Source organism: Arachis ipaensis, chromosome B10 (genome assembly GCF_059453495.1).
Source record: "Arachis ipaensis isolate K30076 ecotype BB chromosome B10, ASM5945349v1, whole genome shotgun sequence".
NCBI lineage: Eukaryota > Viridiplantae > Streptophyta > Magnoliopsida > Fabales > Fabaceae > Arachis > Arachis ipaensis.
The window spans coordinates 110139975-110166757 of record NC_142435.1 but is presented as its reverse complement, the minus strand read 5'-3'; the positions used below and the strand labels follow the sequence as shown (position 1 = coordinate 110166757).

The 26783-nt window shown below is 35.9% G+C and overlaps 1 non-coding gene and 1 pseudogene across 1 annotated transcript; both read left to right on the top strand.

The window, feature by feature from the left end:
- Window positions 1-357: 357 nt before the first annotated feature.
- Window positions 358-26249, top strand: LOC148581294 (uncharacterized; annotated as a pseudogene).
- LOC148581295 (small nucleolar RNA R71) lies at window positions 18058-18166 on the top strand. The gene has a single exon (XR_015896807.1). It is a non-coding gene; the product is annotated as a small nucleolar RNA R71 (small nucleolar RNA).
- Window positions 26250-26783: the final 534 nt, after the last annotated feature.

Sequence of the window (26783 nt, the reverse complement as noted above, 5' to 3'; positions counted from 1 at the left end):
ACAATTTTTATGAATCGTTTATGAAAATACTCTATTTTATGATAAATTTTTTGTAACAGATTATGTATTTTATTATATTATATTTATCATAATATTTAATTTTGATAAAAATACATCATTTAAAGCTCATATAACATTAGTTAATTAATTAATACATTAATTTTTTAAGTATAATACTATTTATAATGTTATATTAATATAATTAATTAATTAAATTTTTTAATTATTAATTATATATAAAACGGTGGTATGTTGAAAAAAAAATTAACAAACTATCTCTTTATTCTTCTAAAAACATAAAATGTTTCATTCCAATACTTATTGTTAAAGAAATAATTGATACCAATAAACTACAACATGTCAATTAATCATGCTAGAGCATTGGGTTTTATAGATTTGTATGTAAATCGTTGGGATAGGTTTGTTAGTTACATATTGATTAGAATTTGTACTGTAATAAAATTTTTTATTCATAAATTTATTATTTAACCATGACTAAATATTTCAATTAACAAATATAAAATTTCACAACGATAAAGGTCAACTGTCTCATATTTTTTTAAGATCCTTTTATTAGTTTTATTTTTTACATATCAGGACTATGTTAATTAATTAATAATTAAATAGCTTCTTTTTATGGTATAAATTATTTTTTGTATTTTCTTTCCAGCAGAAACCTCTATGACAGTTTAGAACAAAAGAAACCATTAACTATAATTTAATTTCATACTTTTGCAGCCAAACTCTTTTTAAGGGGAACACGCAAGCCTCCTTTGACAATTTATTTGTCAGCAGTCAACATTTCAATTTACTCTCAGATCCTATGTATCAGTGTTCAACTGAATACATGAATTCAAAGATTTTGATGGTGAAACAAGAGGTCCAAATGACGATACGCCAAGAGATTCAGAATTTGGCCCAGGCATTAACTCCTCCTTCAATCAGGGTAATGTCTACTTCTGGAGGTGAAGAAGCAAATGGCAATAGTGTAAGAAATACATTTTTCGTTATATATGTTTTATGTATTTTTTAAACTTTTTCAACTGCGAATTTCATGGTTAATAGGAAGTGAATATAGTAACATATGAACAATAAAAAAGTGATAAAAAAACCTGAAAATTCTCAAAATATAGAACTGTAATGTATACATTTAATATGCAGGCAACTAAGCATGATGGAAAATAGTTTGAGTTGGATGTTGGCAAATGCGGAGTTGAAAGGTTGCGTTCACTGACAATACCAGTAAGTAAGATTTATTTAATTAGGATTTGGTTCAGCATGACACAAATTGCCCATGATGTCATATTTATTTATATTTCAGTTGACTTTTGAAATCCCTAAAGAAATGCTCATTAATGAAGAAGCAATGGTAGCTATATATTTATATAATGCTGATGGCTTCCCCGAGTAAGTGTCTTGTCAATATACATATTGATGCCATAATTATTTTTGATTTTATATCGTCATGTGTCAAGATTATTTATTATTTTTTTTTACAATAGTGAGGAAATAGTAGTACACAAAGGTGTAGATGGTTGTGGAAGAGCATTTGACGCACTTAAGCCTATGCGACATATAGATTCTAATGTAAAACTGTAAATTGTGCTTTAATTTTTTATTTTTTATTTTTAAACCTCGGATACTAATTTTATTTATTATTTTTTATCTTGGTAGATATTAACCATGGTTGCATGCACAATGACACACGAGGAAAAAACTCATTCCGGAGGTCTAAAGACATGGTTTCTTCCGCCTAGAGTCTCTGTAAGTCATATAAAGTCAATATTTACTGTATAGTTTAGTAAAACAAACAATTTTAATTGCAATTTATCCTGATTGTTAAAATTCTTAGGAATAAGCACTTTCGTTTTGCTACACCGTTAAATGTGGTAATGGACTATTCAGCATATTTGTCTAATGTTAGCCGGTTGTCAAAGATAGCTAATGTATTACACCCTTGTTTTGTTGAAAATGTTAGATTTATATACCAATTCAGGACAACTATAAACACTGGTGCTTACTATGTGTCGACGTGAAGAAGAGGAAGTTGATATGTGTAGATCCGATGCAACAAAGATCAAGAAAAATCGTACGGGAGCGACAGATTCGACAACTTGTGAGTTATTCATGCTTCCTTCTTACTCTGTTCCCAATAGCTCATATTTAATTCATACCAATAGTTACGTATAATTGTATTTTCTGTCAATGTAGGCAAATTTTACTGACTGGATGATTCATGAACAATTGCTTGATGAGAGATTAGACGGTAAGTCGGATATGGATGAAATTGCATACCAACTCGGTGAATTTTGGATTTACTATCCACAGAATCTTCCACAACAAGAAAACTCGTAAGACAAGTTTCTGTCTGAATTTAAACAAAATTCAAATAACATTTTACCAAAAGCGAAGCTAATATTTAATACGTATGAATCAGGTGCAATTCTGGGATGTGGGTTGCAAGATGGCAAGTATATGCTGAGGCCAGGAATTCCTTTATCATACAGGTTCGTACATAACATATTAAACTTGCTTACATTGTATCTTTATTAAATAAACTCTTCACTAATTTATTAATTTTGCTACATGCAGCTAGTGAACGATACTGCACGCATGCGATTGGCCTTAGATTTGGTGCTGAGTAATTATAATAAGGCCAAAGAAAACACTGTTGATGCTGCAAAGAAATTGGTCACCCAAAAAAGGGGATTAAAATGCAGACATTTGTTATCTTCCTTCTATGAGTTTTATTAATTTGTCTAAGTTAAAACTTTTTAAATTTCATACATGGATAGCGTTTGCTATTTTATTTTAGTAAGACTTTATATTAAAACTATTTTAATTTATTTGTTTCTGTTCTTACCATTTTTATTTGGTAATATTATTTTATTTGTATTGATTTTATTTTATATGCATTGTGAGTGGTGGAAAAAATTAGAACAACGAAGCACACAAGACCCCGGGAGGTGGGGGGGGGATATCTATTTAATATATAAAAAGGTTAAGCAGTCCAGTAAACGAGGCTCCACAGTATTCCCTCCAGTGCACCGAAGCGGGGATTTTCCCACATAAATCCATTCTCAAAATCAAATTGCTCTCCTCCGTTTTACGTTTGGTGACTGAAAATTAAAAAGCAACAAAAAAAAGGAAACTTAATTTTTTTCATCATCTCACCACCCCACCACCCCCACATCTGAACCTCCTCTTCCTCCTCATTTTTCTCTTTATGTCACCAACCGAAAATTATGTTTCAAGTCACCAGGATCGGCTGGGCAGTTGATGAGAGGAACTTTTGCGTGGTCCAGAAATTTGCAGATAAATCCTCGTTGCAAGTATATCTTCTAAACCAACAAAAGTCCTTTCATACAAACGTTTTGGTTGTCACAAGTAACAAACCCCTAAATAAATTGATAATCGAAGTATTCAAACCTCGGGTCATCTTCTTAAGGAACTGCAGGGAAGTATGTTCTTATGATTGGTTATGGAGATTGTAAATTGGGGTTTTGAGAATGAGGAGTGAATAGTTTAATTAGCAAACAAAGTAAATGAAGAACAAGTAAATTTAAATGGCAAGTAAAATAAATAAATGACTGTAAATAAACTTTTGGCAAGGTATGAGAAATTAGAGGTCCTATCCTAGCTATCCTTATCAATGATGATGAGAATTGAATCTTAATTCCACTTTGTTAACCTTTACTAAGATAAAGGAAGGTCAAGGGATTAATTGGTTTGATCTTCGAATCCTATTTATTTCCTAAGAAAAGATTGGGATTATTGAAGTTCATTTAATTAACAAGATAACAATTATCATTCATGTTTGAGTTTGATAACTCCTGAGTTACTGATTTCTTAACCAAGACCAAAAGGAGAAAAGTAAATCTACTGGAATAAAAATGTCTTCAGTTAGGAATAACAATAATGTAAATAAGAGAAAGCAATATTAAACTGAAATACCTCAAATAACATTAATTCAAAAGAGTAATCTGTAACATGAATGTAGCATAGGCCAAATAGGCAACATAACTAATATAAGCATTAAAGTATCTAAAAGTAAGAGATAAATATAAAGTAAAAGAACATTGAACCTGGGATCGAGAGTCACTCCTAAAACTAAGAGAAATCATAAATCCTAATCCTAAGAGAGAAGAGAGAAGAGAGAACCTCTCTCTAAACTAAATCTAAATCATGAAAACTAAACTAAAGTGGTGACTCCTCTTTGAATGGATGCATTTTCCACTTCATAACCTCTGGTCTATGCCTTCTGGATTTGGATTTGGGCCAAAAAGGGCTTCAGAATTCGCTGGGAGCGTTTTCTGCAATTTCTGGTGCGTGGCCTCTGTCACGCGTCCGCGTGGGTCACGCGGTCGCGTCATTCAGAGTTTTTCTTATCACGCAGTCGCGTCAGTCATGCGACCGCGTCATATGTGTTCTGCTTAAGGCGCGCGGTCGCGTCAGTCATGCGGCCGCGTCGCTGCTTCTTCGCGCTTGGCATGCGTCCGCGTCGCCCATGCGATCGCGTGGGTGCCAGTTTCTTCACAAACTCCGTTTTATGCTTTTCTTCCATTTTTGTATGTTTCCTTTCCATTCTTTAAGTCATTCCTACCTTAGAAGATCTGAAACTACTCAACACACTAATCACGGCATCGAATGGAAATAAAGGTAATTAAAATAATTAATTTTAAAGCATAGGAAACATGTTTTTCACATACATCATATAATAAGGAAGGGAAATAAAACCATGCAATTAATATGAATAAGTGGGTGAAGGATTGAATAAATCACTCAGATTAAGCACACAATATATCATAAAATATGGGTTTATCAGCAGTCCCATTCATCCAAATAGAGATGGAAGTTGCAAATTTCTTCATCTATGGCAGTAAGGGAAAGCCGTGTATCGAAGGAGAAAGAACTGAGTGAACCCAGATGAAGAAGAAGGTTTAGCAGCAGAGACTATGAGCACATGGTGTAGAGAGCAACGGAGGGCATCCCGGCAACTAGTAAGGTTGATATTATAGCTGTAGACTAAATGGGAAGGGAGATTTCGAAAGTCCAGAGAAGTAGGGGCGACCCAGAGATGGACGAAGCACGATGGGGAAGAACAAGGATATTCAAGAACGTGCCACCGTAGAAATAAATAGAGATTGGAGAAGTTGCTATCGGAAAAGTGGAATGGCGTTGGAATCTGTTGCATGTCACACGCTTGAAAGAATGAAAAGGTTCTTGCATACTTTCCTCCAAATGCATACTGTTTCTACTGTTAGTTATTTATTACAAAGTGGGATTAACACTATTGGGCTTCAAGTTTCAATAATTGAGTTTTTTTCTTTTGCTGACTTTTTCAAGTATTCATTTCTTTTTCTTTTTTTTTTTTTTGCAGTTTAGGGTTTCAGACATATTCAAACGAGTTACATCTTAAAGTGTTGTTGAAAATGGTTCTATAATTCATGGATAAACATAGGATTCTTGCAGAAATCAAGCGCATCGATCATTACATACAAATTCCTTCAGGTTCTTTCTTTCTTTCTTATAATTTTGATTTTCTTACTAGGAAAGTGGAATCTAATTTTGTTGCAAGCAAACATCTTTGTAAATTCTAAATTATCTGTTATCCTTCAGAATGTCTTACCAAGTTTATTGCTATCCATTTTTCTTTTAAATTTATTTCCTGTGTTTTCTTAAACTATGCAGGAAAAATTGGAAGAGCTTGAGAAAGCAGATAATGTATCAGTCATATGCATAGAGTAAGCATTTCTTTGGGTTAAAAAGAAAACAGTAACCACGGATATATGATATAAGAAGAATGTTGAAATTGATCATGAGATCTAACTCATGATTGACAATAATGTCTTCATGTTTTGTTGAATATTTTTTTTCAAACTTTTCAATATTAATTTTCTGGATGAAACTATCCTTTTCCATTCCTTCTTTTTGTTTATGTTCATTTGAAAAATTAAAAGATGGAGATGATTGGGCTATAAAGAAGATTGGGAATGTATAAGTTTATAATAGCTTTTTTCCCTATTTTGAACATATAGCTGCCATAATGCTATACATTTATGCAGTTAGAGAATTAAGGCTCCCTTTGACATCCTCTCATCACTCCTCATAGCACCTTTTTATTTTTATTTTTATCTTTTTTTTTTAAATTCTCTCTTGTACTTGTTCTCTTTTCTAATTTTTCCATGTTAATCAGTATCATCATCTAAACATAGCTATATACCCAGAGTTGATTTTTTATTATTGTTGCATTGCTTACTTTTTTAGCTTTATTTATTTATATTAATACTCTCATATTCTGCTGAATTCGTGGGACATTGACTTTATGTAGGTGAGAGAGCATTTAGAAATATTCGCTATATTAGAGGGTGTTGATGAGGACTCACTGGAGGCTGTTGTTACCTATATGGCCGATGAGGTGAGTTTGGTGATATTAACAATTCCTTTTTTTCTTTTGTCACAAAAAGTCTCCAACTATGATAAATATAGAGTCAAAGGGGCTGGTTAGGAGACAAAGGAATGTTTCTTCCAAATGTTTTACATTCTACAATAACATTTTGGGAATTTGGATGTTGTATGCCCAATATTAAAAGTTATAGGGTTGCCGTGGGACTTGTTTTTAGCTGTATTTGAAATTGACACAATATTTAATTGCTCAGGAGTTTGTGATCATGTTTTGATTACCCTTTTGCAAGGTAGACATTGCCCTGCATCTCCTGTCCCTAAATTTTTGTTTTTTAGCCTTTTATTTTGTTTAATTATGAACCAATACGGGATTCTAAATAACTGCTATTGCATGACCAGATGGGTCTGGCTAATAAAATTAACAGTGTTGTGAGAGCTCTTTCTGGTGGCATGAAGAGGAAATTGTCTCTTGGAATTGCATTGATAGGGAATAGTAAGGTAGTATGCATATCAAAAACACTTGTTTTATTTTTGTAATCATATATTGAACAAAACTGGAACCCCTTGGTCTTACCTGGCAGGTTATAACCCTTGCTGAACCTACCAGCGGAATAGATCCATACTCAATGCGTAAAATGACATCGCAGTTAATAAAAATATTTAAGAAGGGCAGTACAATATTACTAACAACTCATTCAATAGATGAAGCAGATGAACTAGGTGAACGGATAGCTACCATGGCCAATGGTTCTCTGAAATGTTGTGGAAGGTTTAATTTCGTTCTCACTTTCTACAATTATACCGTTCACTTGAAAGCTAATGATTGAAATGAAATATGAGGATCAATGGCAAAATTTATATATGAACATTAAGTTGTGTATATATGTATATATTTTGTTGAATGCCTTTATCCACTTTGTACTTTCCTTTCTCAACTAGTTTAGTTTCTTTTTCTACTATCCCTCATGGTGCACACACGCATGCATGTGCACCCATGGTGCACGAATTTCCACACTCCATACAGCTGAACCAGCAAGTGCACTGGGTCGTCCAAGTAATACCTGAGTGAGTCAGGATCGATCCCACGAGGAGTGTGATTTGAAGCAAGATGTGGTTATCTTGTGGATCTTAGTCAGGCGGATAGAAAAGTTGTTTGTTTGTTTAAATGCATAAAAGTAAAATAGGAATGAAATTACTTAATTTGAGTGAAACCAGTGATAAGAAGATAGCTAAGACTTCAGAGATGCTTTGTTCTTCTGGATTACTCCGGTCTCACTGTCTACTCCAACTGTGAATAATTTCTTCTATGGCAGGCTGTATGTGATCAACGCCTTTCTTGAGAGGTTGCCAATGGTCATCCAGATCTGAACCCCAAGGATAGTGCGGATCCAGTCTGATTGAAGGTGAAGCTCCTGTAGTCCATTCTCCTTAGTGATCCTACTCAAAACGCCACAGACAAGGTCGAATCTTTTGAATCAGAGAATGTTGCACCTTTGGTTCTAGACTCTACCACAAAGACACTAATCTCCCCGTGCCTCGGCTGAACTGGTGTCTCGAGAAGTCCCCAACGAAGTCGTGGATTAGCCGTCTAAGAGATGTATAATCAAGCTAGTGGTTCATTGTTGTCCAATGAAAGACTCACTCCAAACCCATATAGAATGAGATAACATTGTGCCGGTTCAACGGATTCATAAGGATGAAGAACGAAGATACATCTTAGAATAAAATCAAACACGAGTTGAGAATAGAACAGTAGTACTTTTATTAATCCATAAAACTCAGCAGAGCTCCTAGCCTTAACCTAGGAGGTTTAGAGACTCATACTGATAGAAAATACAAGATGAAAAACGTGTAAAGTGTCAAAGGTCTCTTTAGATGATGTAAAATATCCTTTAAATACTAAACTAATGACTAACGATTACATAAGAAGGGTAAAACAGTCTTTTAGTGCTAAAATCCACTTCCGGGACCCACTTGGTGAGTGTTTGGGCTGAGCTTGATTGAGATCCACATGCTAGGAGGCCTCTAGCGCGTTGAACGTTGGCTAGGGGGTCCTTTTTGGGCGTTGGACGCTGGTCTCTTCTCCTTTGGGCGTTGGACGCCAAAATAGGGCAAATGGGTGGCGTTGAACGATAGTTTTGGGCCTTCAATTCTGAATCAAAGAACGCTCTGGATGTTAGCTTTACATAACCGTTAAGAATGTTCCATTTGGAGTTCTGTAGCTCCAAAAAAACTCTTTTGAGTGCAAGGAGGTCAGATCCTAACAACATCTGCAGCACTTTCTCTGTCTCTAAATCAGACTTTTGCTCCAACTCCTCAATTTCAGCTAGAAAATACCTGAAATTGCTTAAAAACTCACAAACTGAAAGTAGAATTCAAAAATGTGAGTTTTACACTAAAATCTACGAAAACATAATGAAACTTAAACAAAACATGCTAAAAACTATATGAAAATGATGCCAAAAAGCATATAAAATATCCGTTCATCACAACACCAAACTTAAACTGTTGCTTGTCCCCAAGAAACTAAAAACAAAATAGGATAAAAAGAAGAGTAAGATAATAAATCTCAGAGTTTTCAATAAATGTCAGTTTCAATTAGATGAGCGGGACTTAGTAGCTTTTTGCTTCTGAATAGGTTTGGCATCTCACTATCCATTGAAACTCAGAAGTGTTGGCTGTAACACCCTAACTTTTAGCACATCATGATCGTACCAAAAGTAAGGCGTTACTAACCTAATTCCTTTTATTATATATTTAATATTGAGCCTTTAAGCGTAAGTCTATCGATGGTTTTACTAAAACTATAACTTTTCCAACAAGTACAAACAACACATATTCACATACTTAATATTAATAATGCGTTGTAGTGTTACATACAAAGCAATTATAGAACCTACCCCTCTGAGTAAAACTCTAACTAACAAGGCGAGGGAAAAATAACTTCTAACAACTCAACTCGTAAACATATTCTTCTGTACTCCCGCAGCTTCGCAATAAGCCTTCGCACCTGTAGCTGAAAGGGGTGGAGATAGGGGGTAAGAACTGGGGAGTTCTTAGTAGGGTCGGGGTTAGGAGTTAAATTCATTCTATATATACTTTGTCAGCAATAACAGTCAACAAGGTACCATCTAATTCAACAATTAAAGAACACAGAATTCAAACAGTCATTTAGCATACCCACAATCACAGAAAATTACACTCACAAACAAATATGCGCAAACAGGTATGATGCATGTCTATCCCTAGTACAGGTAATGAGCTCATTTGTCGGTTTCGACCCGCTCCCGACGCAACTCAGCAACCTTTGTCTGAGTTTGGTTTCCAGTGTCATAACCTTTGTAAGCAACCTCTGTCTTATAGGTGTGACTCTCTTGAGCCGATGTATGCAAACATAACCTCTGTAAGCAACCTCTGTCTTACAGGTGAGGCTCTCTCTAGCCAATGTATGTAGCGATAACCTCTGTAAGCAACCTGTGTCTTACAGGTGCGACCATTCCCTAGATTGGCCGATGTATCTCTAGAAGCAAAACTCGGTGGACTCACCACCACATCTCTGCTCGTTTTCAGCAGATACATAATTATCTCTGTTTCTCTCCTTTTCTTTTCATTCTTTCTTTCAAAAGAGAAAGGAAAACTATTTATTAGTTAAACCTGTCAGTAAAGCCTCTAGACTTTAGGGGAGCGACAACCAATCTCATTTTCTTGAGTTCATTATAAATCCTTACCAATCATTGTTTTCTTAAACTGAATTTAATCAAATAAAGTTTCTAAATCAAATCAAAATCAAATCATACAAATTAGAAGTTTCGAACCAATTTCAAAACCAAAACCAATCCCAATTTCATCCTTAAAACTAATTCTTTAACTTTTTTCAAGATGTTGCAAAATGAAATCATTCAATTACTTTTAAACTTCACTAACTCTTCCGAATGAAATTCTTAAGTCAAATTCAAAACATAAGCTCTTTTCATATTTAAATCAACCTTAAAACATAATTTTTTTTAAATAATTTAAATTCGTAAAATAATTCTTTCCAAAATAAATTGAACTCAAAACATATACTTTTCTTAAATGAATTAAACTTGAAACATAAGTATTTTCTTAATAAATCAAACAATATAGCTTCTCAAATCCAATCTTTTTCTAAATAATATTTCAAACAAAGTCTTAAATTTTATAAAAAAACTTTGGCAGTACCTCTCCTAAAACTTGGACTTTGCCACCCATCTCGGGTCCTATCCTAACTATTTCTCAAACTCTTTCAAATCATTTCCAATAAATCAAAATCATTTTTAATATCAAAATATTTATAAAATCAAACCAATTAAAAATCAAACCGCCTTCAAAATCAAACCATTTTCATGTCTTAAATCATGTTATCAATTCATCAATTCATTTCTTATTAAATCTCAATGCCATCATCAAATTTTACCAATTCTACTTGATCACCAACAACATTTCAGCGCGAATTCATCAAAATAATTCAATTCTTGGCTGCATTTAAACTGATCAAACCCAAACTAATCACAAATATCAATATATCACAAAAATTCAACATAAATTCAGTCAAATTCAATCAACAATCAATCATAACATCAATTCACTTATCCAACACCAATTTAACCGATGATAAATTACCAAAATCCTACCTCCGTACGAAGGTAAAATCACAGAAGCTCCGGAGAAGCCTTTTGACCGAGTTGCCGAAGAAGAAAACGTTTGGAATCGTTTGTGCCTCCTAGAACTCCAGTTGGTCGAACTCAAGGGGTAGGGGAGCTACGTCACCGTCAACGTCTACCGGACAAAAATAACGCCAAAGTGTAGAGGAGAAGGGTACGAACACTTTTATCAGATTAGATTTTTTATTGGAGTTACGGATCGCAAGAAATCAAAGCCGAAAATTCTTGGTGGAGTCACGGTTCTCTCTTGCAAGGTTCGGTCTCTCTCTCTCACACGCTCAGTTCCTTTCTTATTTTTTTTGCAAGTTCATTCGGTGGTTATGAATGAAGGAAATGAAAATATTGGAGGCTAATAGGTGTCATTATCATATATATATACATGTATATATGCCACATTTGGCTATCTTTGTTTCAATTACCTTAAGGCTTCGGCCAACTTCTTCCATCCTTTCTTTCCTTCTTTCTTTTTTTTTTTATAACTTTAATAATAATAATAATAATAATAATAATAATAATAATAATAATAATAATAATAATAATAATAATAATAATAATAATAATTAATTTAATATTTTTCTAATCAAAATATTTTTGATAGATAATTTAAATTTAATAAAATAAGTAATAATTAAATTAAACTTCAATAATCATAAAATTCTATTTAATTATTTTTGTTGAAAATAATTTTCTTAAAAATTATATCTCAATATAATATAATATAATAACTTATAAATAGTTAATTATTTAATTTTCAAAAATTTAGGGTCTTACATAGGCCTCTTTAGAAACTTAAAATCCAGATGATATTATTGACTCTCCTAACTAATTTTGTTCTTTTTAATTCTTGAACACAGCTTTTCAGAGTCTTGGTCATGGCCCTAAACACTTTGTTTTCCAGTATTACCACCAGATACATAAATGCCACAAACACTTAACTGGGTGAACCCTTTCGGATTGTGATTCAGATTTGCTAGAATTCCCAGATAGAGATGTCCAGAGTTCTTAAGCACACTCTTTTTGCTTTGGATCACGACTTTAACTGCTCAGTCTCAAGCTTTTTACTTAACACCTTCACACCACAAGCATATAGTTAGGGACAGCTTGGTTGAGCCGCTTAGGCCAAGATTTATTTCTTTTAGGCCCTCCTAACCATTGATGCTCAAAGCTTTGGATCCTTTTACCCTTGCCTTTTGGTTTAAAGGGTTTATTGGCTTTTTGCTCTTGCCTTTTGGTTTAAAGAGCTATTGGCTTTTTCTGCTTTGTTTTTTTTTCGCATATGAATATATATATTTTCTTTCTACTGTTTTTTCTTGCTTCAAGACTTAATTTTTGGATATTTCATATTACCAATAATACTTCTCCTTTTTTCATCATTCTTTTAATAGCCATCATTCTTAATTTCAATTTCAAATATGCACTGTTTATTCATACATTCAGAAAACAAAAACAATGCCACCACATAAAAAATAATTGACTATTCTTATTATAGAACTCGAAATTCATGTATCTCTCAATTCTTTTTTCAATTCTCCAATAGAATTATACAATTGGTCCCAACAGCCTTGAGGAGGAAATTGAATTCCTTGAGGCATCTCAGGGATCTCATGCTAAGGCGGTTGCACAGGCTCATGTGCATGCTCTCTAGTTTGCTCCATCCTTTTTTAGTGATGGGCTTGTCCTCCTCAATGAAGATATCTCCCTCTATGACAATCCCAGCTGAATTTCATAGGTGACAAATGAGGTGAGGGAATGCCAACCTTACTTTGGTGGAAAGCTTTTCAGCTATCTTATACAATTCTTGAGGTATCACCTCATGTACTTCTACCTCACTCCCAATCATGATGCAGTGAATCATGATGGCTCTGTCAATGGTCACTTCTGACCGATTGCTAGTAGGGATGATAGAGCGTTGGATGAATTCCAACCATCCTCTAGCTACAGGCTTGAGGTCAAGCATTCTTAGTTGAGTAGGCTTGCCTTGGGAATCCCTTTTCCACTATGCTCCTTCCACACAGATGTCTAAGAGCACTTGATCCAGCCTTTGATTAAAATTGACTCTTCTAGTGTAAGGATATGGGTCTCCTTGCATTAGAGGCAAGTTGAACGCCAACCTCACACTTTTCGGACTAAAGTCCAAGATTCTCCCTCGGATGATGGTGCTCCAATTCTTGGGATTTGGGTTCACACTAATGTCATGATTTTTTGTGACCCATGCATTAGCATAGAACTCTTGCACCATTAAGATCCCAACCTCTTGGATGGAGTTGGTTAGGACTTCCCAACCTATTCTCTGGATTTCTCTTCGGATTTCCGGATACTCATTCTTCTTAAGCCTAAAAGGGACCTCAGGGATCACCTTCTTCTCTGCCACTACTTCATAGAAGTGGTCTTGGTGGGCTTTGGTGATGAATCTTTCCATCTCTCAAGATTCAGAGGTGGCGGCTATGGCCTTTCCTTTCCTCTTTCTAGAGGGTTCTTGACGTTAGAGATTTTTGCCAGTAAAGAATGTCATAAAAACAGTCACGTTGTAGATATAGTTTCTAAACCAACAAAAATCCCTTTCGTGCAAACGTTTTGGTTGTCACAAGTAACAAACCCCTTAAATAAATTGATAACCGAAGTATTCAAACCTCGGGTCGTCTTCTCAAGGAACTGCAGGGAAGTATGTTCTTATTATTGGTTATGGGGATTGTAAAATTGGGGTTTCGAGAATGAGGAACAAGTAATTTAATGACGAGTAAATTAAATGGCAATTAAAAATAGACAAATACCTGTAAAGCAAACTTTTGGTAAGGTATGAGAAATTAGAGGTCCTATCCTAGCTATCCTTATCAATGATGATGATGGTTGAATCTTAATTCCACTTTGTTAACCTTTACTAAGATAAAGGAAGGTCAAGGGATTAATTGGTTTGATCTTCGAATCCTATTTATTTCCTAAGAAAAGATTGGGATTATGGAAGTTCAATTCAATTAACAAAGATAACAATTATCAATCACGTTTGAGTTTGATAACTCCTGAGTTACTGATTTCTTAACCAAGACCAAAAGGGGAAAAATAAATTCTACTGGAATAAAAATGTCTTCAGAGTAAAAGCAATAATAGCATAAATAAAAGAAATCAATATTAAACTGAAATACCTCAAATAGCATTAATTCAAATAATCTGGAACATAGGAGAATTCATAAATTAACTTGAAAAAGAAAATAAAAGGAACATTGAACCTGATCAAAGAGATAATCCTGAAAGTGAATAAAAAAATCCTAAATCTAAATCCTAATCCTAAAGAGAGAGGAGAGAACCCCTCTCAAAACTTAAATCTAAATCATGGAAAGTGAAAATTGGCGAGCTCCTCCATGAATGGATGCATTCTCCCACTTTATAGCCTCTAATCTATGTGTTCTGGGCTGAAAACTGGGTCAAAAGCAGCCCAGAAATCGCCCCCTGTGATTTCTGTTACGTTCATGTCGCGGGTAAGTGAGGCGGAGGCGTTGTCCATGCGGCCGCACGGATTGCTTTCCTGCCAGGTCACGCATCCGTGTGATCCATGCGTTCGTGTCGCCTGGCGTTGGGGCAGCTATGGCAAATTATATATCAAATCGAAGCCCCGGACGTTAGCTTTCCAACGCAACTAGAACCGCATCGTTTGGTCCTTTGTAGCTAAAGTTATAGCTGTTTGAGTGCGAAAAGGTCAGGCTGGACAGCTTAGCAGTTTCTCCAACTTCTTGTATTCCTTCCACTTTTGCATGCTTCCTTTCCATCCTCAGAGCCATTCCTGCCCTATAATCTCTGGAAACACTTAACACACATATCAAGGCATCTAATGGTAATAAGAGAGGAAATAATAAGCAAATATAAGATCAAAGAAGCATGTTTTCAGTCATAGCACAAAATCAGGAAGGAAAATGTAAAACATGCGAATAGTATGAATAAGTGGGTAAAGAATTGATAAAAACCACTCAATTAAGCACAAGATAAACCATGAAATAGAGGTTTATCAGTTCTCCAACCTTGGGTGCCATAAGTGGTAATGAAAAGTAAAAAGCAACGCTTTTTCCACACCAAACTTAAAAGCTTTGTTCGTCCTCAAGCAAAAATAAATAAAAGAGAAGAATGGAGTAGTAAAATAAGAAAATAGATGGAGATGGAGGGAGAGAGGCAATTTGACCAAGGGGGCTTAGAGTGTATGAAGTATGTGTATGAAGGGTTAGTAATAGGGGGTATTTATAGGAGTGGGTTAGGTTAGGGTTCAGTCATGGGTAGGGTAAATGGGAGGAAAATTTGATTTTGAAGTGGGTGGGGGTTGGTGGGAGTTATGATGGTTTTGGGGAAGTGATATGGATGTGATTGGGCTAGGATTTATAGGGAAGAGTGTATGGGGAAGTGTGAAAAAAACGAGGGAAGAAGTGGGGTAGGTAGAGATACTGTGGGACCCACTGGTCTTGAGAGGCGAAGACAATTGAATTCCCTGCCTTTTTTATGGGCGTTGAACGCCCAACTGCTGCTCCATAGCTGGCGTTCAACGCCAGCTTGCCTCCCATTTGTGGCGTTGAACGCACAGGAGGGATCTCCTTCCTGGCGTTCAACGTCAGGTCTTCTGCTTCCTTGGGCATTGAACGCCCAGCTACTGCTCCCTGGCTGGTGTTCAATGCCAGCTTGTTGCTCCCCAAAGGGCACTGAACGCCCACTCTGGCTCCCTTGACTGGCGTTTAACGCCAGCAAGGTCTCTTCTCCAGGGTATTCTGTTTCTACTTCTGATTGTTGCTGTCTCTGTTCTCACTAATGCACATGATCATAGACCTACAAAAAATAACTAGGAAAAACAAATTTAAAGAAAAAAACGTCAATAATTATGATTGGGTTGTCTCCCAATAAGCGCTTCTTTAACGTCACTAGCTTGACGGTTAGCTCCTTACGGAGATTGATAAGGGCTTAGAATTTTGCTCCTTACAGTGAACTTTCTTCCTGTCTTTTCATGAATGAGCTCCACATGCTCTAGAGACAGGATACGACTCACTGTATGTAGTATGACTGGTTTCTTGCTGAAGACAACCCTCATGCCAGGTGAAAGGCCTTCAGTGGGGACCTTCTTGTCCCTCCAACCTTTAGGTACTTTCTTCTTAGTACCTTTGTTCTCAGTGCTTGTTGGTGGCTGCCCAACATCAAACTTAGAATTAGTGTCTGGGGGCTCAGTAAAGCTCTGCACTGAAAGAGAGGGTTGGAACACTAGGTGTCGCACAATTATCTCTCTTTTCTCAGAGGGAGAGTTGGGGTGAGGCATCTTAAATAAGATGCGGTCTTCCCACAATTGTAGATACAAATCTCCCTTTGCCATATCAATGATAGCATTGGCAGTGGCTAGAAATGGTCAGCCAAGGTTAACAGAGTCATCCTCTTCTTCCCCAGTGTCTAAAATGATAAAGTTTTTAGGGATGTATTACTTCTCAACCTTCACCAAGACATCCTCCACTAAACTATATGCTTTCTTCATTAATTTGTCTACCATCTCTAATGAGATATTTACAGCTTGTACCTCAAAGATTCCCAACTTCTCCATTACAGAGAGGGGCATGAGGTTAATGCTTGAACCTAGGTCACATAGAGCTTTTTCAAAAGTAATGGTGCCTCTGGGTACAAGGAATCAAGAAGCATCCGGGATCCGGAAGATTTTGAGGTAGCCTCTACTGAGCCAAGGCATTTAGCTCCTTGGTCAGGCCTGGAGGTTCCTCCTCTAGTGTCTCAGTTCCGAATAGCTTGGAATTTAGCTTCATGAGAGCTCCTAGGTATCGAGCAAATTACTCTTCCCTAGTTTTTTCATCCTCATCAGAGGATGAGTGTTCATCAGAACTCATGAATTACAGAAGTGCATTTAGTGAAACCTCTACGGTCTCTATATGACCCTTGGTTTCCTTGAGTTCTTGGGTAGGGACATCCTCAATGGGCGTTAAACGTCTAGTAAGGTCTTCCTTACTGATGTTCAACGCCAGCTCTTGTGGTGTTTTGGGCATTGAACGCCCAGTAGGGTTTTCCTTACCAGCGTTCAATGCCAGAAATGGTGTAGGTTTGGGCGTTGAACGCCCAGTAGGGTGTACCTCACTGGCGTTCAACGCCAGGAGTGGCATATCCTTGGGCGTTGAACGCCCACTAAGGGCTTCCTTACTGGTGTTCAACGCCTGCACTTCCTCCTCAGTTTTGGCCTTAACTTGTATAGTGATGGCCTTGCACTCTTCCCTTGGATTAACTTCAGTGTTACTTGGGAGAGTGTTAGGAAGAATCTCAGGAATTTTCTTGCTCAGCTGACCAACTTGTGCCTCTAGATTCCTGATGAAGGACCTAGTTTCAGTTATGAAACTATGAGTAGTCTTAGAGAGATTAGAGACTATGGTGTCTAAGTCAGAGATGCTCTGCCTAGAAGTCTCTGATTGTTGCTGAGAAGGTGGGAATGGTGATCTGTTACTAAACCTGTTTTGGTTTCTTCCACCTTGATTATTATTGAAGCCTTACTGAGGCTTCTACTGATCCTTCCATGAAAGGTTAGGATGGTTCTTCCATGAAGGGTTGTAGGTGTTTCCATAGGATTTTTCCACGTAATTCACCTCTTCTATCATGGGTTGTTCAGGATAATAAGCTTCTTCTTCAAAGGAAGCTTCTTGAGTGCTGCCAGCTGTAGCTTGCAGTCTAGTCACATGCTGGGAGATCATGTTGACCTGTTGGGTCAAGATATTGTTCTGAGCCAGTATGGCATTCAGAGTATCAATTTCAAGAACTCCTTTCTTCTGAGATAACCCATTACTCACAGGATTTCTTTCAGAAGTGTACATAAACTGGTTGTTTTCAACCATGTCAATGAGTTCTCTTGCCTCTTCAGGCGTTTTCTTCCAGTGGAGTGATCCACCAGTAGAGTTATACACTGACATCTTAGATATCTCAGAAAGCCTATCATAGAAGATGTCTAGTGTGGTCCAGTCTGAGACCATGTTGGGAGGGCATCTTCTGATAAGTTGCTTGTACCTCTCCCAAGCTTCATAGAGGGATTCACCCTCTTTTTGTCTGAAGGTTTGAAGTTCCACCCTAAGTCTGCTCAACTTTTGAGGTGGAAAGAATTTGGTCAAGAATGCATTGACCACATTCTCCCATGTGTCAAGACTCTCTTTAGGTTGAGAATCTAATCACACTCTAGCTCTGTCTCTTACAGCAAAAGGAAAGAGCATAAGTTTATAGACCTCATGACTCACTCCATTGGTCTTGACTGTGTCACATATCTGCAAGAAGTCAGATAGGAATTTATTTGGATATTCCTGTGGAAGTCCATGGTACTGGCAGTTTTGTTGAACTAAGGTCACCAGTTGAGGTTTCAGCTCAAAGTTGGTGACATTGATAGCCGGGATGGATATGTTGCGCCCATAGAAATCAGAATTGGGTGCAGTATAGGCTCCAAGAACCTTTCTTGCTTCTTCTTCACCATTAGCATTGTCTGCCATGCCTGTATTTCTTGTTTCTTGTTCGAATAAATCTGTAAGGTTCCCTCCGGAGTGTTGTGCTCTAACTTGTTGTAGGCGCCTCCTTAGTGTCTTCTCAGGTTCAGGATCAAGATCAAAGAGAGGTCCTTTGTCTCTGTTCCTAGTCATAAACAAGAAAAAAAACAAGAAAGGAGAAGAATGGAAACTCTATGTTCAATAACAGATGACTCCTTGTGAGATGTGAAGAAGAATGATGATAGAAGAAGAGGAAGAAAGAATTCGGTTATAGAAGGAGAAGAATTCGAAAATTAGAAGTGAAACTAGAATTAAAATATTTTTGTTTTTATTATTTGTTGAATTCGAAAATTAAGGTTAATGAACTAAAAATATTTGAACATTAATTGATGAATTTCGAAAAAGAAGAGAGACAAATAGAATAAGAATTTTCGAAAATAGAAGAGAGAGGAATTAGTTAGGAAGTTTTGAAAAAGAAGAAAGAGAAAACAAGTAACTAATTAAGGAAAATTTGAAATTAAAATAAGATAGAAGATTAGAAAATATTTGAATTTAAGATTTGAAATTTAAAAAGATAAGATAAGAAATTAAAAAGTTTTGAAAAAGATTTGAAAGAGATAAGATTTGAAACTTGATTTTGAAAAAGATTTGATTTTGAATTTTGAGAAGAGAAAGATAAGATAAGGAAGTTAAGAAAAGTTAAGTTTTAAATTAAAAAAGATTTGAAATCAAATTTGGAAAGATAGTTTTTAATTCAAAATTATTTGAAATTTAAATTTTAAAAGAAAGATATGATAGTTAAGAATAAAATTTTAAAAGAAAAGATTTTAAAATTTGAAATTTGAAATTAAGATAAGATAAGATAATGATTTTGAAATTAAAATTTAAAATTTTTTTGAAAATTTTGAAAAATAAGGTAAAAAGATAGAAAATATATTTTTTTATTTTTTTAATTAATGAAGAAAGAAAAAAACAACCAAAAGACACCAATGTTAAAAATTTTTTAGATCTAAGACACCTAGTTTCGAAAATTCAATGAGAAAAGCACAAAGCGACACCAAGCTTAAAAATTTTAAGATCAAAACAAAAAGAAAGACAAGAACACTTTGAAGATGAAGAAGAACACCAAGAACTAAACTCAAATAATATAAAGAAAACAAGAACATTTAAAGGACACCAAACTTAAAAATTTTGAAAACCAACACTACTTTAGACAATTTTTAAAGAAAAATACTCAAAAAGACACCAAACTTAAAGATTGACACAAGATTCAAACAAAAGACACTATTTTTGAAAATTTTAAGAAGAAGGACTCAAGAACTTTGAAAAACTCAATTAGAACAAAAACAAAAGAGTCAAACCAAAAACAAAGATTAAACAAAGAAAAGAAAAATTTTTTTTTTTTGAAAAATTTTCGGATTTTTTTTTTAAAAAGAAAATAAAAGACTTAAACAAAATTAAAGACAATACCTAATCTAAGCAACAAAATAATCCGTTAGTTGTCCAAACTCGAACAATCCCTGGCAACCGCGCTAAAAACTTGTTGTTGTTACCTATATGGCCGATGAGGTGAGTTTGGTGATATTAACAATTCCTTTTTTTTTTGTCATAAAAAGTCTCCAACTATGATAAATATAGAGTCAAAGGTGGATAGTTAGGAGACAAAAGAATGTTTCTTCCAAATATTTTACGTTCTGCAATAACATTCTGGGAATTTGGGTGTCGTATGCCCAATATTGAAAGTTATAGGGTTGCCGTGGGACTTGTTTTTAGTTGTATTTTAAATTGACACAAATTGCTCAGGAGTTTGTGATCATGTTTTGATTAACCTTTTGCAATGTAGACATTGCCCTGCGTCTCTTGTCCCTAAATTTTTGTTTTTTAGCCCTTTATTCTGTTCAATTATGAACCAATACGGGATTCTAAATAACTGCTATTGCATGACCAGGTGGGCCTGGCTGATAAAATTAACAGTGTTGTGAGAGCTCTTTTTGGTGGCATGAAGAGGAAATTGTCTCTTGGAATTGCATTGATAGGGAATAGTAAGGTAGTATGCATATCAAAAACACTTGTTTTATTTTTGTAATCATATGTTGAACAAAACTGGAACCCCTTGGTCTTACCTGGCAGGTTATAACCCTTGCTGAACCTACCAGTGGAATGGATCCATACTCAATGCATAAAATGACATGGCAGTTAATAAAAAAATTTAAGAAGGGCATGACAATATTACTAACAACTCATTCAATAGATGAAGGAGATGAACTAGGTGAACGGATAGCTATCATGGCCAATGGTTCTCTGAAATGCTGTGGAAGGTTTAATTTCGTTCTCACTTTCTACAATTATACCGTTCACTTGAAAGCTAATGATTGAAATGAAATATGAGGATCAATGGTGAAATTTATATATGAACATTAAGTTGTGTATATATGTATATATTTTGTTGAATGCCTTTATCGACTTTGTACTTTCCTTTCTCAACTAGTTTAGTTTCTTTTTCTACTATCCCTCATGGTGTACACACGCATGCATGTGCACCCGTGGTGCACGGATTCCCACACTCTGTACAGCTGAACTAGCAAGTGCACTGGGTCGTCCAAGTAATACCTGAGTGAGTCATGATCGATCCCACGAGGATTGTGATTTGAAGAAAGCTGTGGTTATCTTGTGGATTTTAGTCAGGTGAATAGAAAAGTTGTTTGTTTGTTTAAATGCATAAAAGTAAAATAGGAATGAAATTACTTAATTTGAGTGAAACCAGTGATAAGAAGATAGCTAAGACTTCAGAGATGCTTTGTTCTTCTGGATTACTCCGATCTTACTGTCTACTCCAACTATGAATGATTTCTTCTATGGCAGGCTGTATGTGATCAACGCCTTTCTTGAGAGGTCACCAATGGTCCTCCAGATCTAAACCCCAGGGTTAGTACGGATCCAGTCTGATTAAGGGTGAAGCTCCTATAGTCCATTCTCCTTAGTGATCCTACTCAAAACACCACAGATAAGGTCGAATCTTCTGAATTAGAGAATGTTGCGCCTTTGGTTCTAGCATCTACCACAAAGACACTAATCTCCCCGTGCCTCGGCTGAACTGGTGTCTTAAGAAGTCCCCAATGAAGTCGTGGATTAGCCATCTAAGAGATGTATAATCAAGCTAGTGGTTCATTGTTGTCCGATAAAAGACTCACTCCGAACCCATGTAGAATGAGATAACCTTGTTCCGGTTCAACGCATTCATAAGGATGAAGAACGAAGATACATCTTAGAATAGAATCAAACATGAGTTGAGAATAGAACAGTAGTACTTTTATTAATCCATAAAACTCAGCAGAGCTCCTAGCCTTAACCTAGGAGGTTTAGAGACTCATACTGATAGAAAATACAAGATGAAAAACGTGTAAAGTGTCAAAGGTCTCTTTAGATGATGTAAAATATCCTTTAAATACTAAACTAATGACTAACGATTACATAGGAAGGGTAAAACAGTCTTTTAGTGCTAAAATCCACTTCCGGGACCCACTTGGTGAGTGTTTGGGCTGAGCTTGATTGAGATCCACATGCTAGGAGGCCTCTAGCGCATTGAACGTTGGCTAGGGGGTCCTTTTTGGGCGTTGGACGCTGGTCTCTTCTTCTTTGGGCGTTGGACGCCAGAATAGGGCAGATGGCTAGCATTGAACGCCATTTTTGGGCCTTTAATTCTGAAGCAAAGTATGGACTATTATATATTTCTGGAAAGCCCTGGATGTTAGCTTTCTATAGCCATTGAGAACGCTCCATTTGAATATCTATAGATCCAGAAAAGCACTTTCGAGTGCAAGGAGGTCAGATCCTAACAGCTTATGCAACACTTTCTCTGTCTCTGAATCAGACTTTTGCTCCAGCTCCTCAATTTCAGCCAGAAAATACCTAAAATTGCATAAAAATATACAAACTCAAAGTAGAATCCAAAAATGTGAATTTTACACTAAAACCTATAAAAACATAATGCAATTCATTAAACTTTATGTGCAATTACTTTCAGAATTTCCAGTTTTTTTGTTATTTACCTCTGATGACTTGATTTCTAGTGGCAAGACTGGTGGGAATTTAGTTTAACTTTTAAATGCACATCTAGGTATCATGATTTTATTATGCATTTTTTCCTCCTCTTATTTGTAGTATTTTTTGATAGCTCACTTTTCTTGAAGCATCATTATGGAGTTGGTTATACTCTAACTCTCGTAAAGGTTTGTTCTATCCTAAAAACTTCTTCTACAAAACTGGCAGGTGCTGATATTTCATGGCTAAAATGCTCTATTTATTTATGTATTTTAGTTTTTCATTTTTCTTTAATTCTTGTCCTTTCATTCAGTTCCTACTACTTCTATAGCTAGTGATAACATGACGATATACTTTCATGACGATATATTTTAGATTGGATTTTAGCTTTAGAGTAAAAGGAAAGAAACCTAATGCAGTGAAAGAAGAGAGTATGAAAGGAAGAGGATAAGAAATCTCAGAAAGGAGATAGAAAAATTTAAAACATAAGTCTAACCTTAGAGATTGAGCTGTGGTTCATATTACAGGGAACCCAGATCTGTCTTAGGAAAAGAATACCACATACGTCCTAACTTTAGATATTAGCCATGTAACAGGATATGCTCATATTTTTGCATATCTAGGCACGAAAATTCCCCAAAATAATGCACTACTAGAATATTTAGGTACGGAAAAACCACTCAATACCATATGTTGTGCAAAGATGAAAAAGTTTGCTTGAAATATCTGTCATTCTTTTTCAGCCAAAACCACCGAAAGTGGAGAGCTGAGGTGTAACAAAGGTAAATGTAAAAAACTTACATAAAATAGGTTGAATAGCTCCTTCCCAGCTCTGGTAGCATCACAGATTAAATGCAAACCATACATGATGTAAGATTGAACCTGGTTTCCTCTTTCTTTCATTGTTTTTAATAGTTAATTTTATTAAGGAGTTAATTGTCTATATCATTTGAAATACATAAAAGCCAAAAGGAAAAAATGGTAAGGAAGTTGGTTTTATGTTGGATTTCATATAAACAGTGCTTTGGTTATGGATAATTAAGTTCAAACTCAATTAAAAAACACTTCCTCTTCATACATTGTTTTTAAATTTGTTTTGAATGACGTTATGATGATTGATTCCATTTATTTAATCCTGCCTCACTGGATATGCATATGCTAGTGGGAACTGAGATTTCCTTTAGGCTTTCGTTGGCATCTTCTTCAGCTTTTGAGAGGATGTTTAGGGAAATTGAAGGTTGCATGAAAAAACCACTTTTGAACATGGAAATAAGTGGTAGTGGTAATGAAGACAGTCTTGATATTGAAAGCTATGGTATATCAGTCACAACCTTAGAGGAGGTATTTTTGAGAGTTGCAGGATGTGACTATGATGGTGTCGAATGCTTCAAGGGAAATGATCATTCTCGTGTGTCTGAATCTATGGCTTAGCTTGGTTCTTATGACCATCCCTCCACCAGAAAATGTTTTTTAAGAAATTATAAGAAGTTCCTTGGTTTGATATCTAGCATAGTGGCAAGAGCTTGTGGTTTGATTTTTTCTATATGGTTATAAGTTTCATAAACTTCGTGGGTATGCTTTGTTGTAGCTGTTGTCTCATTTCTAGGTCAACATTCTGGCAACATTCGAAAGCATTATTCATTAAAAGGGCAATATCTGCTCGTAGAGATTGATGAGCGGATAATTTATACGCTTTTTGGCATTGTTTTTACATAGTTTTCAGTATAATTTAGTTAGTTTTTAATATATTTTTATTAGTTTTTAAATAAAATTCACATTTTTGCACTTTACTATGAGTTTGTGTGTTTTTTTGTGATTTCAGGTATTGTCTGGTTGGAATTGAGGGACTTGAGCAAAAATCAGATTCAGAGGTTGAAGAAGGACTGCAGATGCTGTTGGATTCTGACCTTTCTGCACTCAAAGTGAATTTTCTGGAGCTACAGAACTCCAAATGGTGTGCTCTCAATTGCGTTGGAAAGTAGACATCCCGGGCTTTCCAGCAATATATAATAGTTTATACTTTGCTTGAGTTTAGACGACGCAAACTGGCATTCAACGCCAGTTCCATGCTGCATTCTGGAGTTAAACGCCAGAAACAGGTTGCAAAGTGGAGTTAAACGCCAAAAACAGGTTACAAACTGGCGTTCAACTCCAAGAGAAGCCTCTACACGTGTAAAGCTCAATGCTCAGCCCAAGCACACACTAAGTGGGCCCCAGAAGTAGATTTCTGCATCATTTACTTATCTCTGTAAACCCTAGTAACTAGTTTAGTATAAATAGGACTTTTTACTATTGTATTTACATCTTTAGTTTTATCTTTAGATCATGTTTGGGGGCTGGCCATTCGGCCATGCCTGAACCTTCATCACTTATGTATTTTCAACGGTAGAGTTTCTACACACCATAGATTAAGGTGTGGAGCTCTACTGTTCCTCATGGATTAATGCAAAGTACTACTATTTTTCTATTCAATACAAACTTATTCCGCTTCTAAGATATTCATTCACACTTCAATGTGAATGTGATGATCGTGACAATCATCATCATTCCCAACTTATGAACGCGTGCCTGACAACCACTTCCGTTCTACCTTAGATTGAATGGGTATCTCTTGGATATCTAATACAGGAGACCGAGTCCGAGATATTAGAATCTTCGTGGTATAAGTTAGAACCCATGGATGGCCATTCTTGAGATCCGAAAAGTCTAAACCTTGTCTGTGGTATTCCGAGTAGGATCTGGGAAGGGATGGCTGTGACGAGCTTCAAACTCGCGAGTGCTGGGCGTAGTGACAGACGCAAAAGGATAGTAAATCCTATTCCAGTATGATCGAGAACCGACAGATGATTAGCCATGCAGTGACAGCGCATTGGACCATTTTCATAGAGAGGATGGGATGTAGCCATTGACAACGGTGATGCCCTACATAAAGCTTGCCATGGAAGGGAGTAGGAATGATTGGACGAAGACAGCAGGAAAGCAGAGGTTCAGAGGAACGAAAGCATCTCTATACGCTTATCTGAAATTCTCACCAATGAATTACATAAGTATCTCTATCCTAGTTTATGTTTTATTTATCTTTTAATTATTAAAACTCTACAACCATTTGAATCCGCCTGACTGAGATTTACAAGGTGACCATAGTTTGCTTCAAGCCGACAATCTCCGTGGGATCGACCCTTACTCACGTAAGGTTTATTACTTGGACGACCCAGTGCACTTGCTGGTTAGTTGTATCGAAATTGTGAAAAAAGAACTAAAATCATGAACGTGCATATTTAGTTTTTAGCGCCGTTACCAAGGAAGGAACGATCACGATGTCGTGCACCAGAGATCACAAAACAATTATATTCTAACTAATTATTCCTACTGTTTTGTTGTTTTTTGGCCTTCTTTTTCTCAGGCTCGAGCCACATCCTGATAAGCAGGGCCTGATCCTTTCAACTTCTTATTTTAATCCTCTGTTGACTGGTGGGGGTGGGGAGGTCCAATCCCTTTTAATCTATCTTTGCCTATTGCTGAAAAGGTTAGTCACTCACTATTGTTTCGATTTTTGCCTCATGAAATTATGTTGTATCATGTCTCTTTGGCTGCGTTTGGAAAGGAGACTAAGATTGAGAGACTGAGACTGGGAGACAGAGACTGAGACTGAATTAAGTCTCTGTATTGCGTATTTAGTTTTTAGCGCCGTTACCAAGGAAGGAACGATCACGATTTCGTGCACCAAGTCTTTGGCGCCGTTGCCGGGGATTGTTCGAGTTTGGACAACTGACGGTTCATCTTGTTGCTCAGATTAGGTAACTTTATTTTAATTTTAACCTTTTAGTTTTTATTATTCTTATTTTCGAAAAAAATAAAAAAAATATAAAAAAATAAATATTTTCAAAAATATATTTTTATTCAGAATTTTTAAGAATGAATTCTAGTGTTTCATGAAGCACGTTGAAGCCTGGCTGGCTGTAAAGCCATGTATAATTTATTTGGACCGAGGCTTCCACTTATCAGCATATGAAGTTGCATGAAGTATTAGCTGTTGTATGTCTGATTTGTATCTGCTGAAGCTTGGCTGGCCATTGGCCATGTCTAGTGTTTTGGACCGGAGCTTTCACTGAAAGCTTGACTGGCTAGTGAGCCATGTCTAATTCCTGGACCGGAGCTTTAGACTAACATTGCAAGATTC